Source organism: Branchiostoma belcheri, unplaced genomic scaffold (genome assembly GCF_001625305.1).
Source record: "Branchiostoma belcheri isolate BF01 breed outbred unplaced genomic scaffold, Haploidv18h27 scaffold160, whole genome shotgun sequence".
NCBI lineage: Eukaryota > Metazoa > Chordata > Leptocardii > Amphioxiformes > Branchiostomatidae > Branchiostoma > Branchiostoma belcheri.
Window position 1 is genome coordinate 56,006 of NW_017803047.1, and position 10,790 is coordinate 66,795.

At 43.6% G+C, this 10,790-nt stretch overlaps 1 pseudogene; it reads right to left on the reverse strand.

Moving 5' to 3' along the window:
* Window positions 1-967: 967 nt before the first annotated feature.
* On the reverse strand, window positions 968-1,779 carry LOC109466221 (annotated as a pseudogene).
* Window positions 1,780-10,790: the final 9,011 nt, after the last annotated feature.

Here is a 10,790-nt window from a genome sequence, read left to right on the forward strand (position 1 = left end):
TGTACATTGTCTCGATCAACAATTCAGTATGGGGCTATAGAAAGCCTCAAGATATGATGTCTGGTGTCCCGGAGACAGGCGCATGATGTCATTGCACAGCTTTTTGTTGCAGACGATCTTCTCCAGTTCGGTGGAGCAAATGTACAAAAGTAACGCCCTCAGCACTGGAATTCCAGTGCTGAATCAGCGGTCGAAATTTAGTCAGCACTGGAATTAAAGTTCAGCACTGGATTTCCAGAGCTGAATGGCTCTTTTCCAGAGCTGAAGCTCCCTCAGCACTGGAATTCCAGTGCTGAACGGCTCTGTTCCAGAGCTGAACGTTGTCTCAGCTCTCGGTTTCTAGTGCTGAACGCGTGGCAGCGCCAGTTCATTAAAGGTCGCTCAGCACTGGGCCCCCAGTGCTGAAACCGCCGTCAGCACTGGAACCGAGTGCTCGTATGCAAAAGTAACGCCCTCCACACTGGATTTACCAGTGCTGGGGAGGTATTCAGCACTGGAAAACCAGTGTAGAATAATCTTCAGCCCTGGGAAACCAGTGCTGACGTCCCTTCAGCACTGGAACGCTCTTCAAATCAGTGCTGACGTTTTTCCCGGCACTGGAATGTCCCAGTGCTGGGAGGTAGGAAATCAGTGCCGAGTCACTTGTATTCCTGCCACTAAAATTAAACAAATAACGTTATCAAAACCTTACGCTGTTACCCGAGCAACTGCATGTGGGTTTGGAAACGTCAATTACAAGAAACTAAAACAGCACCTTTGTTATTATTTTCGTTCATTTTCGCAGTAAAAAATAACTACGATTATACTATATAGGCTCCAGTGTAAGTGATATCAACCAAGTACAAGAGATAATGAACAACTTTATTTCTGACCATGAAAGATATAGCTTCGTGCGTGATTGTGATAGATATAGCCCCTTTGGGAGTGGTTTGGGTGGCCCTGAAAAGGGCCGGGGTACTTGTGGTATTCAGCTGGCCTCTTCGTCGTTGTTGTTTGTGTTAAAGAGGCGACGCTGAATCTCGAGGAGAAGGACGTCGCTCATAGCAGCCAGCGGTCCCGTGGTGACTCATAGCCGTCTGTGTGGCCGGCTATCTCCCGAAGAACGTCGTTTTGTCGGACTTGCCTTGTCGCCACTCCTCTATTGGACAGCTTTCTGATGAGTTCGTGGACAACAGGACGAAGTTCATGCCACAGGATGATGGATTCGTCGATCCGCTCATCCTGGACGGCCCTGTTAACAGCCCTCTCCTCGACCGTGGTGGACTCTTGGCGAACCTCGGCCGTGGTGACCTCTTGGGGAATACGTCTCCTGTATTCAGCCTCTGTGTCCTCCGGTCGCCTCGTCCGACGTTTGTTGAGGCGACCGTCGGGAAGCTCTCCGGGCACGGCTGGTACGCTGGACTATGCTCCCTCTAGAGGCGTTCTGCCTCCTTGTAGGTAGCCTCTAGTGCCCCGTACCCACCTTGGGCCTTCAGGTTGTCTCGGAAGACCGCTCCCCAGTCTTCCTGTGACTCGTAGGCGAACACCAGCTTGGTGCCACGTACTCGGACGCTCTTGGTGACGTACCGGCGATACACCTCTTGTCACCTGGACTCGGGGCCTGACGTGGTCGGGAAGACGACTCAGCTGATCGTCATCCATGTCCTTGAAGAAGTAAATGCTCTTCGACCGCTGAACCAGGATTCGGACATAGTCATGCAGCGAGTCCTCTTTTGTCCTAGGGGGAAAGAGACTGCTCACTCCAGACCTGCCGTTCTCGCTGATCATTGCAGTAGCCATGTCGCTTTTGAACTACTGACAATGCATATGCTGCAATATTTAAACTACTTGTGCATCAACTAAGTAATATTCATATTTAGCAAAGTCAACTAATGAGAAAACGCCTGCATTGTTGTCTACAACGTCCGTACATGTACATCTTACTTTGTGTACTTCATGTGTCAATAGGCAAGATATCACTAAAATGTGCCAAATGCTATCCTAAGATGATATGGAAAATCCAAAATGCTACCTGCTAGCTTACTTCCAGCACAGAGATAATGGAAAAACACAATTTTATATCAAAAATGTTTGCTAAATACCAAAACGGTGAATAAAGATACATACGAGACTTGAGCCATGGCTTCTGTGTTTCTCGTCCCTACAGTGGTCCATGTGTGCACTGGGGGAACAGGCCAGCGAAACCGTTGTGCCAATTGTGGATGTGCTCCAGCACAGACTTCCACTTGTCTACAATAAGCTGTCCGTTCCTAGCAGGTGTGGAGATGACAGCCCAGTACAGATGGTTGACGATGCTCCCCACCCACGGTTTGACGGGGTCCTGGTAGTCTCTCGTCATGCTGAGTGTTTGCAGTTTCTTCTTGAGGCCTGAACAAAAGTGTAGATGATTCAATACAAAGTGAATGTTTTTAATGATTTTTTTAAAATACTTTATTGACAAAAATACAGAAAACAATACATACAGTGTGACCCATACAAAGGTTCACAATATAAAAATACAAATACTATACATACATGACCCACATAAGCATACTAAAAAAACTGAGACACCCACACCATCAGTTACCCCCCCCCCCCGCATTTTATAATCATCATAAAATCAGACAACAGACATCAAACAACAGACTAAGATGGTTAGGTCATTTGCTAAGAATGCCCGAAGAACGGTTGCCCAAGTTTCTGTTGGAATGGACTCCCAACTATGGGAAAAGATCTAGAGGAAGACCACGGAAGACATGGCTGGCATGTGTATTGGAAGATGCCAGGACGACCATGCAACAACCCAGCCTGACCCTAGAGGACCTGAAGACGATTGCCCACGACCGCCAAGCATGGCGCAGGACGCTGTGCAGACGGAGGGACGACTTTGACGCAGGCCACTCACAAAGATGAGGAGACCTACTCAAGTACAAGTACAAGTAAGTATAAAATCAGAAATGAATTGTTTTAAATCTAGTCTTACACTCTTTGAAGCTAGTAAAATGAAGTAAATCCTTAATGTACATTTTATATAAATAAAACTTGATATCAGTAACACAGAAGTACAGTTTGTTCGACATACCGACACTACCAAACACTATGTTTTTAATGATGCCATAGATTTAATTTGAACCATAAGTATAACCGTATTACATGAGAACAAATAGTTTTAGTTGTATACTGAAACTGGTTTTGTAAAATAAAGAAGAAATGAACTTTCACACCCCAGTAATTAAACAGCCTGCAAGTATGTATAAACAACTTAAACGTACCTTTGACAACATGCCAGATGTCAAAGAGGTGCTTGATAGCAGGGTCACCAGAGTGCCCACCTCCATGAAGTCCTCCATCTTCTCCAGAGATCGCCGCAAGCCCTCCTGCTCCATATGGTAGCTACCACCTACCTCGTTACTCTAAAACATACATCGAAAGTGATATATATCAACATCTGTAACACCAAAAATGGCCTTTGAATATCTCAAGCATAATATTCAGCTGTAGCAACCTGACTTCAGGCAGAAGTGTGGCACTGGAACTGATCTCGTTCTTCAAGACTGCTCTTCTTCCACACGTTTTGCTCGTATTGTGCGTCGTAAGTTTCTCTTTTTGGCTGCCAAAAGCCCCTTCAATCCAAGGTTTCAGAAGTTCTTGTGTAGCCTTGTTTTCTCTATTGTGTATTGCAATGCCCCCTCTGGGTAACGTTTTTGCAAGGTCAATGTTGTGTACGATTCCCGGTTTGCATCTAGAAATCTTAGCCAATATCTTTCCGCTGTTTTTGTAGTCTTTGGGATTTGTTATTCCGTCAATGATTACTATCTCTTCTTCCTCTTTCTTTTTGGTATTTGGCTGACTGGTCTTGGACTTTCTCTCGCTTTTCTCGTTATGTTATGTTCCAGAACGGTTTGTCTCTGTTTTTGATGTTTGTATCCTTTCTCATCTTTCAGGCTCCTGATCGAATCAGGGATCAATTGTCTGCATCATACAGCATGCCAGATGGCATACCAGCATTGGAATAACACTGTTACAGACTAACTTTTACAAAGTTATAAAATGTACCTGACAGTGTACAAGTTGGATGTCGATGACAGCTGTCGAGTAACATTTGCCGACTTCCAGTGAAGTGGTAGATCTCAAGTGGCCAGAGAGTGGGAGAAAATTACTTGTAATATGGGTGAATCCAGTGAAGCTACGGTCTTCAAGAGCCTGGGGGGTAAGTCGTCCAGACCCGTTGCCTTATTCGGGTGGAGGCTTGAGAGCAGCTTAGCAACCCCTTCTACTGAAATCTTCAGGTTTGGCTTATAATAAAGCCAAACATACAACACTGAAATAATGTTTGCTCAAGCTTGGTTTGCTCGCCAACTTTGTAAAGAATGATGTTCTGTAAAACCCTACACAAGCCTCGCTGCACCCGCCACGCCTACCAAATATCCCCCTCCAGACAGTGTGCTAATTCGCGCCATAAAATAGTGCGATACAAACAGGACGCGCCCAGACCACAGCAACGGTTCGTCGCATGTGTAGATTATAAACTTTGTAGCAAGCTAACACATACTGGTATGACGATCCCAAGGTTTGGCACTATAGGCTCTGATTTTGCCCTTTAAAGTTTTGCGACACTCCAGATGTCTGAGCGGATGGATATGAATATAGAATGCTGCGGTCGTTGGCAGATTGTAGGGCGACCATGGCGAGGTGAGGATCGGTGTTCGTTTGTCTACGAAGTATTTTCCTCCAAAACATTTTAAGGTTGTTGCGCAGTGTTTTGAGGTTTGTAGTTGTTACTGGTGAGGGGCTGTTCCTTTCGTAAGGCTCGTTCACTCCCATGGCTCTCTGTCAGAAAATAATTTTGAAAATATTCTACGGAGTGAGAAAATATCATAGTAGCAAAAGAACAACGATAGGTTTGCCCGAAGCCCTCGCTACAGCTTGCATAGTAGCAATTGTTGCTTTTTGTACTATATTGGATAATGAGGCTGTGAATTACAGTGTATTTGTGGGTTATTTTCAGTGCGTGAACACGCCAGTTTCTGTTGCAGTCACATGTAGTTTTGTTCGCAGTTTCGTATTTTTCTGCTCAACTTTGATACCCTACCCTGACCGGGGGGGGGGGGGGTAGTATGAATTTTCATGACTATACCTCACTTAAACAGTTCGGGTAAGATTTTATATACAACTCTTGAAAAGTTGAATTTGTAACTTGTTACAGACTGCGTTTGTATGGCTTGCCTTGACTTCGTTGTCGATAGTATACACAAGTTGAAGAAATACATTCTAGGAGTTGTTCATCTATTTCTGTATGTCTGTGACTCACCTGTAAATGATTTTTTCCCTTTTTTTTTACAGGTCAACCTACTAGTAAGGATTGTGACAAGAGAAGTCGGATGTGCGCCAGGCACATGGATCTATGAAACACAAGCAGTTGTGCATATTAATACAAGCGCCCGGACGACTCCAAACACATCTTGATTACACACTTTACATAGGTGACAAAATAGCAAATACTGACAGAGAATGGTAGAGCATCCAGCTTACTAAGTGCGTTAGTCAGCTAGTCTTAGAACCTACCAAGCCTCTTGGAAACCCAGACCTCGGGGACTGTGCCTCTGGCACAGTGGGGGCTTGTTTAGCTTAGTTAGATGAATTTGTTGGATGTTAATACCTTAGAAATAAAATTCTGTTTCCTGTGTAAAAGAAATATGAAAATCTGTTATGAATTTCTTTTGTAACAGAATAGCCCAACGTGTAGCAATTGTTGAACAGATATTTTAAAATGGTCCGGAAGACAATCACCAAGCATCTTTTTAGGAAAACTTTTCTACAATATGGACTTAAAATGGAATACCTGAGTCTGTATGGCCAGATCCCCTGGCGGCAAGGGCATGGCCTGACTCAGAAGAACTATCAAAAAGGAACTAGATATTCTTGTAAATAGCAACGTGAAAGCACAAAATGTTGCGATTTCTAGTTTTCTCACCAGAAAAAAATGTATGCACTACAGCTCCTATAGTGTATTATTGTTTTTGTTTTATCAACAATTTATCTGTTGATAGTTGTGCTATAAGTGACGGTTCCCTTTATGTTTTTGGAAAAACGGGAACTGAATTCTTCCCCCGGACAGCCTACCCAATCGATCGAGTCTCAATTTTCTGGCAGATTTGTATTGCAAAGTCTCCTGCAATTTCTGCCGGCGGTCGCGTCCAGTCGTTACCGGATGCCGAACCTTGTGTGTGTATCCCACCATGGCTGTCAGGTCCTTCTCGTCTTCTATCGTTGAAAATTTGCAGAAAGCACGTGCGACGAAGACGGGACCTATCTTTTTCCTCTTGTTCTTCACCTTCACATGATGTCACTTAAAGATAAAGGAGCGTGTCTTGTGTCTCTCCTTTACTTCTCTGGAAATCTCTTCGCTCCATTGCTGATCGCTGAAATTTCTTTCACTTTTTTTTCCACAATTTGCCCCAGAGGCGTCGATCAAATGTAAACCTGATCGATTTTGGTAAGCGGCAAATGTAGCATGTTGAGGCGTCAACGTATTTGTCGCGTGTTTGTTTGCGACAGTTGTAGCTGATTTCTGCTATCATCGCTATCACTGACAACCCTGAACCCTGTCATTGCCCTTCGCAGGGGACTTTTGTGTGGCTAGTGTCTTTGTTGTGATTTAAGTTGTGTGGATCCTCTAGGTCGAAGTCCCAAAATGGTTTACGTTTTACCGTGACGTCACTTTCCTCTTTCGGTTTTGTCTTCTGATTTGCGTTTTACCTCTGCTCCCGTCTGACGTCAGATCTTCTGAATCGCTCTCAGTATGTTCTAGTGTCAAGAAATGTCAGCCACAAACGTTAATGAATGAGGCCCTTTTCGTATAGATGTGAGAGGCATTGCATTGAGCACTAAAAGGAGGCACAGACACTTCAATGCCCTTAATTTGCATTCAGTATGCATTCTTCGTAAAGGGAAAGTATGATATTGATTTTGATGTCATATGAGATCAACAAAACATTCAACTTGTAGTATACAGAACAGCATGTGTAAACTGTTGCAATATTAATTTCAGTCTATGCGTGGAATCTACTATACAAAATCTTACAAAATTATAACACTACAACACCATCAATTGCGTGTACCGTTACAATACGACTTTTCAACTTCCACCTTCCTGGTTACATAGCAACACTGATGTTTTCCCAGCCCTTCTCTCCTGTGCCTAGTATCGCTTCTCATGTCCCAATTTTCTTTGTTAAACCAGAATAGTTAACTTTTTATTTCAATTTTCAAATTGATTCTTCCATTTAAACCAGCCAATGTACGATGTGTGATCATAGATTAACGGCATAGTATTCTCGCTGCCGAAAAACTTAAAAGAAAAAGTGGGGGAGGTGAAATGTATTCATTTGTATTTACTTTATGATTTACCGCAAAACAAGGCTCATGGAAGCCACTGAAATATTTTGGGTTACTGTACAGCCAGTGATGAGGAAAGATGTTTGTTGACCTTGGACTTGAAAAGTTTAAGGTTATACCCATATGGGAATTAATCACGTGGTAGCTTGTTCCGAGCTGGCATTATACCTACTAAGATAACGTTTTCAATTTTAAACCTTTAATCTTTCTTTACTCTTGTACTCGTGTCGCTTGGGTCGTCCGTTCTTTGCTGTGTAGCGTCCGCTCTCGAACTCAGCCCACGCCTTGAAGATGCGGCCGTGCAGGTTCACATACTTGTTCCTCTGGTGTCGGCGGAGGAGCCCCTTGCCTACCATGAGGACCTGCGCCTTGACAATCAGCAAATAGAAGAGCAGCTTGCTCTTTCTTACCTTCTGGTTGAGCCGTCGATACTATCCCTCAACGTCACAACGTCGTTGGTCCTGACAGGACCCAGGTACGTATACGCTGGACGTACGTCGCCAGGGCCCCTGTTTACTCCCTTCGCTTTTATTCAGGCAATATTGCTTTTGACATTCTACATCTATTCCGTACTGGGCCACGCCCCAGGTGGGGCATCCCGCCCTGGGTTTTGACAGATGCAGCCAGTGGAGTGTAGTGATAAAAAAGGAAAAAAAAAGTGAAATAACACTAACATTCTGTACATGACCGCATCATATCGGAAGTATATATCCATGGATTGGGGAGGCCCATGTGTCGGGCCAGCCCCATCCTGTAACTGTCTGTGGTTGGTGTGGAGACTATTGTGTGGGTAAGTTGTTCCATTCAACAACTGTGTGGGGAAGACACTACATCTATGTGATATGCATTAATTATAATTCTTCTGCTGATGGGAAATACATAACATTTAACCAAGGATTACATATTTACGTCGATGAAGGTTAGACATCCAGGTAATACGATATGCCAAAAGACAGTTACTCAAGCAACTGGATATGATTTTGAAAACGTCAGACGTTTCAGCTAGTATCCACTAGCTTTCGTCAGTGACTGAGAGACCAGAGGGGAAAGCAGGTTTATATACACAACCTGTTGATTGATATGCAAATAAAGTGAAGACAAATTTTTGGAAGTCGAAAAAGGAACAAAAGTCAGACAAGTCAACACAAGATGATGCAAATTAGTCTGAAAGCTCCTGTTATACAGGACAGGAGCTTAAGTGTTGTCTGTCCTCGGGGCTGGGAGTGCCAAATCCCAAGTGCCGGAAAGATCGACCCGTAGCCCCCCTTTCTGTTGAGGGTGGGGTTGTACATTCTTTCATATATTGCCTCTTTAACACATATTTAGTTGCTAGTAATTATTAGTCTGGATTTCTTTCAGTCCAGACAACCTCACCGCATAGCTCGTTGAAATACTCCCAAAATTTAACGTTTCTATATGTATTCCAAAAACGCTTGCAAAATCACACATGCTGAACAGCAAATCACGCAAAAAGCTAACCAGGATCGGGGTCTCAAACATAAATTGTGAGCTCTGCCTGCCTTTCTGGTCCCAGGTCCCACTGATAGAGGTCTTGGATGTATCTCCAGCTGGGCATAACTATATCCCGCCCAGCTCTCCCTATCTGCTGCAGCATGTCCTCCATGTTCTCAGAGGGACCATATATAACAATGTACCTCACATCTGGGAAATTCACACCCATACTGAAGGTTGTGGTTGGGAATGTTTTCAACAACTTGAAATGGTGACGTAAGGATTACTTTTTTTAAACTCAAGACATCTTTTATTGACAAATGAAATATACAGTCAAATGATACATACTTACATGTGGTAACCTTTTAAGGAACATCCATTTTCAAATACTATCGTAATATTTCCATTGTATGTACCATACTTGTACTTCCAAATTGTAAACTTTCCAAGTAATATCAATACGTTAATATAATGAAATTTTTTCAATATCGTGAAGTTTGTAACCGAGAATAACACCATGTACAGATAAGGATAACCTGTTTCCATATTTGATACAATAAAGCTTATCTACTTATAACCAACTGGGTTTTACAGTGTCACAATAATAAACCTGCATACCATCTTACAGTAGAATAGGCTCAAGCCTGGGTGGTCCCGGTCTTTCTTTCTTCCAGCTTTCACTTGAGACGTACATTATATTTGCCCAGGTCTTGTCCAGTCGGTTTTTGAATTCATTAACTGTTTTCGCTTCCACTACTGCTTGTGGCAAGGAGTTCCAGTCCTTCACAGTTCTAACGCTGAATGACTGTCCTCTAACCCTATTCTTAGCTAATGGTACTTTGAGTTTATGGTCCTCTTGTTAAGCTATCAGCTGACATAACTTCAAAAAGGTTTCTAGTGCAAGTCTCTCCAGCCCCCTTACAAGCTTGTAAAGTTGACTCATGTCACCGCGACGCTGTCTGTATTGCAGAGAAGGGAGTCTAAGGGCCTTTAATCTTTCCTCGTAAGTCATGTCTCTAAGGGTTGAAAGGAGTTTAGTCGCTCTTCTTTGGACTTTCTCCATCCGCTGTTGGTCCTGTTTAAAATGTGGCCCCCACACAACATTCGCGTACTCTAATTGCGGCCTTACCATAGCCTTGTACAGTAGTGGAACTGTCTGCAGATCAAGGTTGCAAAAAGTTCTCTTTATAATAAAATCCCCAACATCTTTTCTAGTTACACTTGCTGCGTTAGCATGAAATTTTAACTTGTTGTCCACTCCCAAATCACTTTCCTCTTCTGTTTCTTGTATTTCCTGAGCCCCCAAAGTGTACTTTGCCTTTATTTTGTTCCTTCCCAGGTGTAGTACTTTACATTTTCCTGCGTTAAAGGGTAACTGCCACTTGTTGGACCAGCCCTCTATCGCTTCCATGTCATGCTGCAGAGACTCTCTGTCCTCAGCTGTGCTGACGTTACGGTAAACTTTACTGTCATCAGCGAAGATGTTGATGCGACTTGTCACGGCCTCTGAAAGGTCGTTGATGAATACTACAAACAAAACTGGCCCTAGAACACTTCCTTGGGGTATACCAGTCCTCACCTCGGCCCAAGAAGAGTATTCTCCATTCAGCACTACTCTTTGTCGCCTGTGTGAAAAAGAAATCATTTACCCAAAACCAGAGTTTTCCTGTTACTCCACAAGACTGCAACTTGTGGAGGAGGCGCTTGTGCGGAACGCTGTCAAAGGCTTTTTTAAAATCCAGGTACACGAAATCAACTGGCTCTCCTCCCTGTAGGATGTCAGTCCATTCTTCCATTACTACCAAGAGTTGTGTGGTGCACGAACGATCCGGTACAAATCCATGTCGTGCATCCGTAAAGTAGTTATTTCCGTCATGTGCTGCACCAGAGAGGCTCTAATAAGCGACTCAAGTAGTTCCCGACGATAGAAGTGAGGCTGACAGGTCTATAGTTACCAGGCT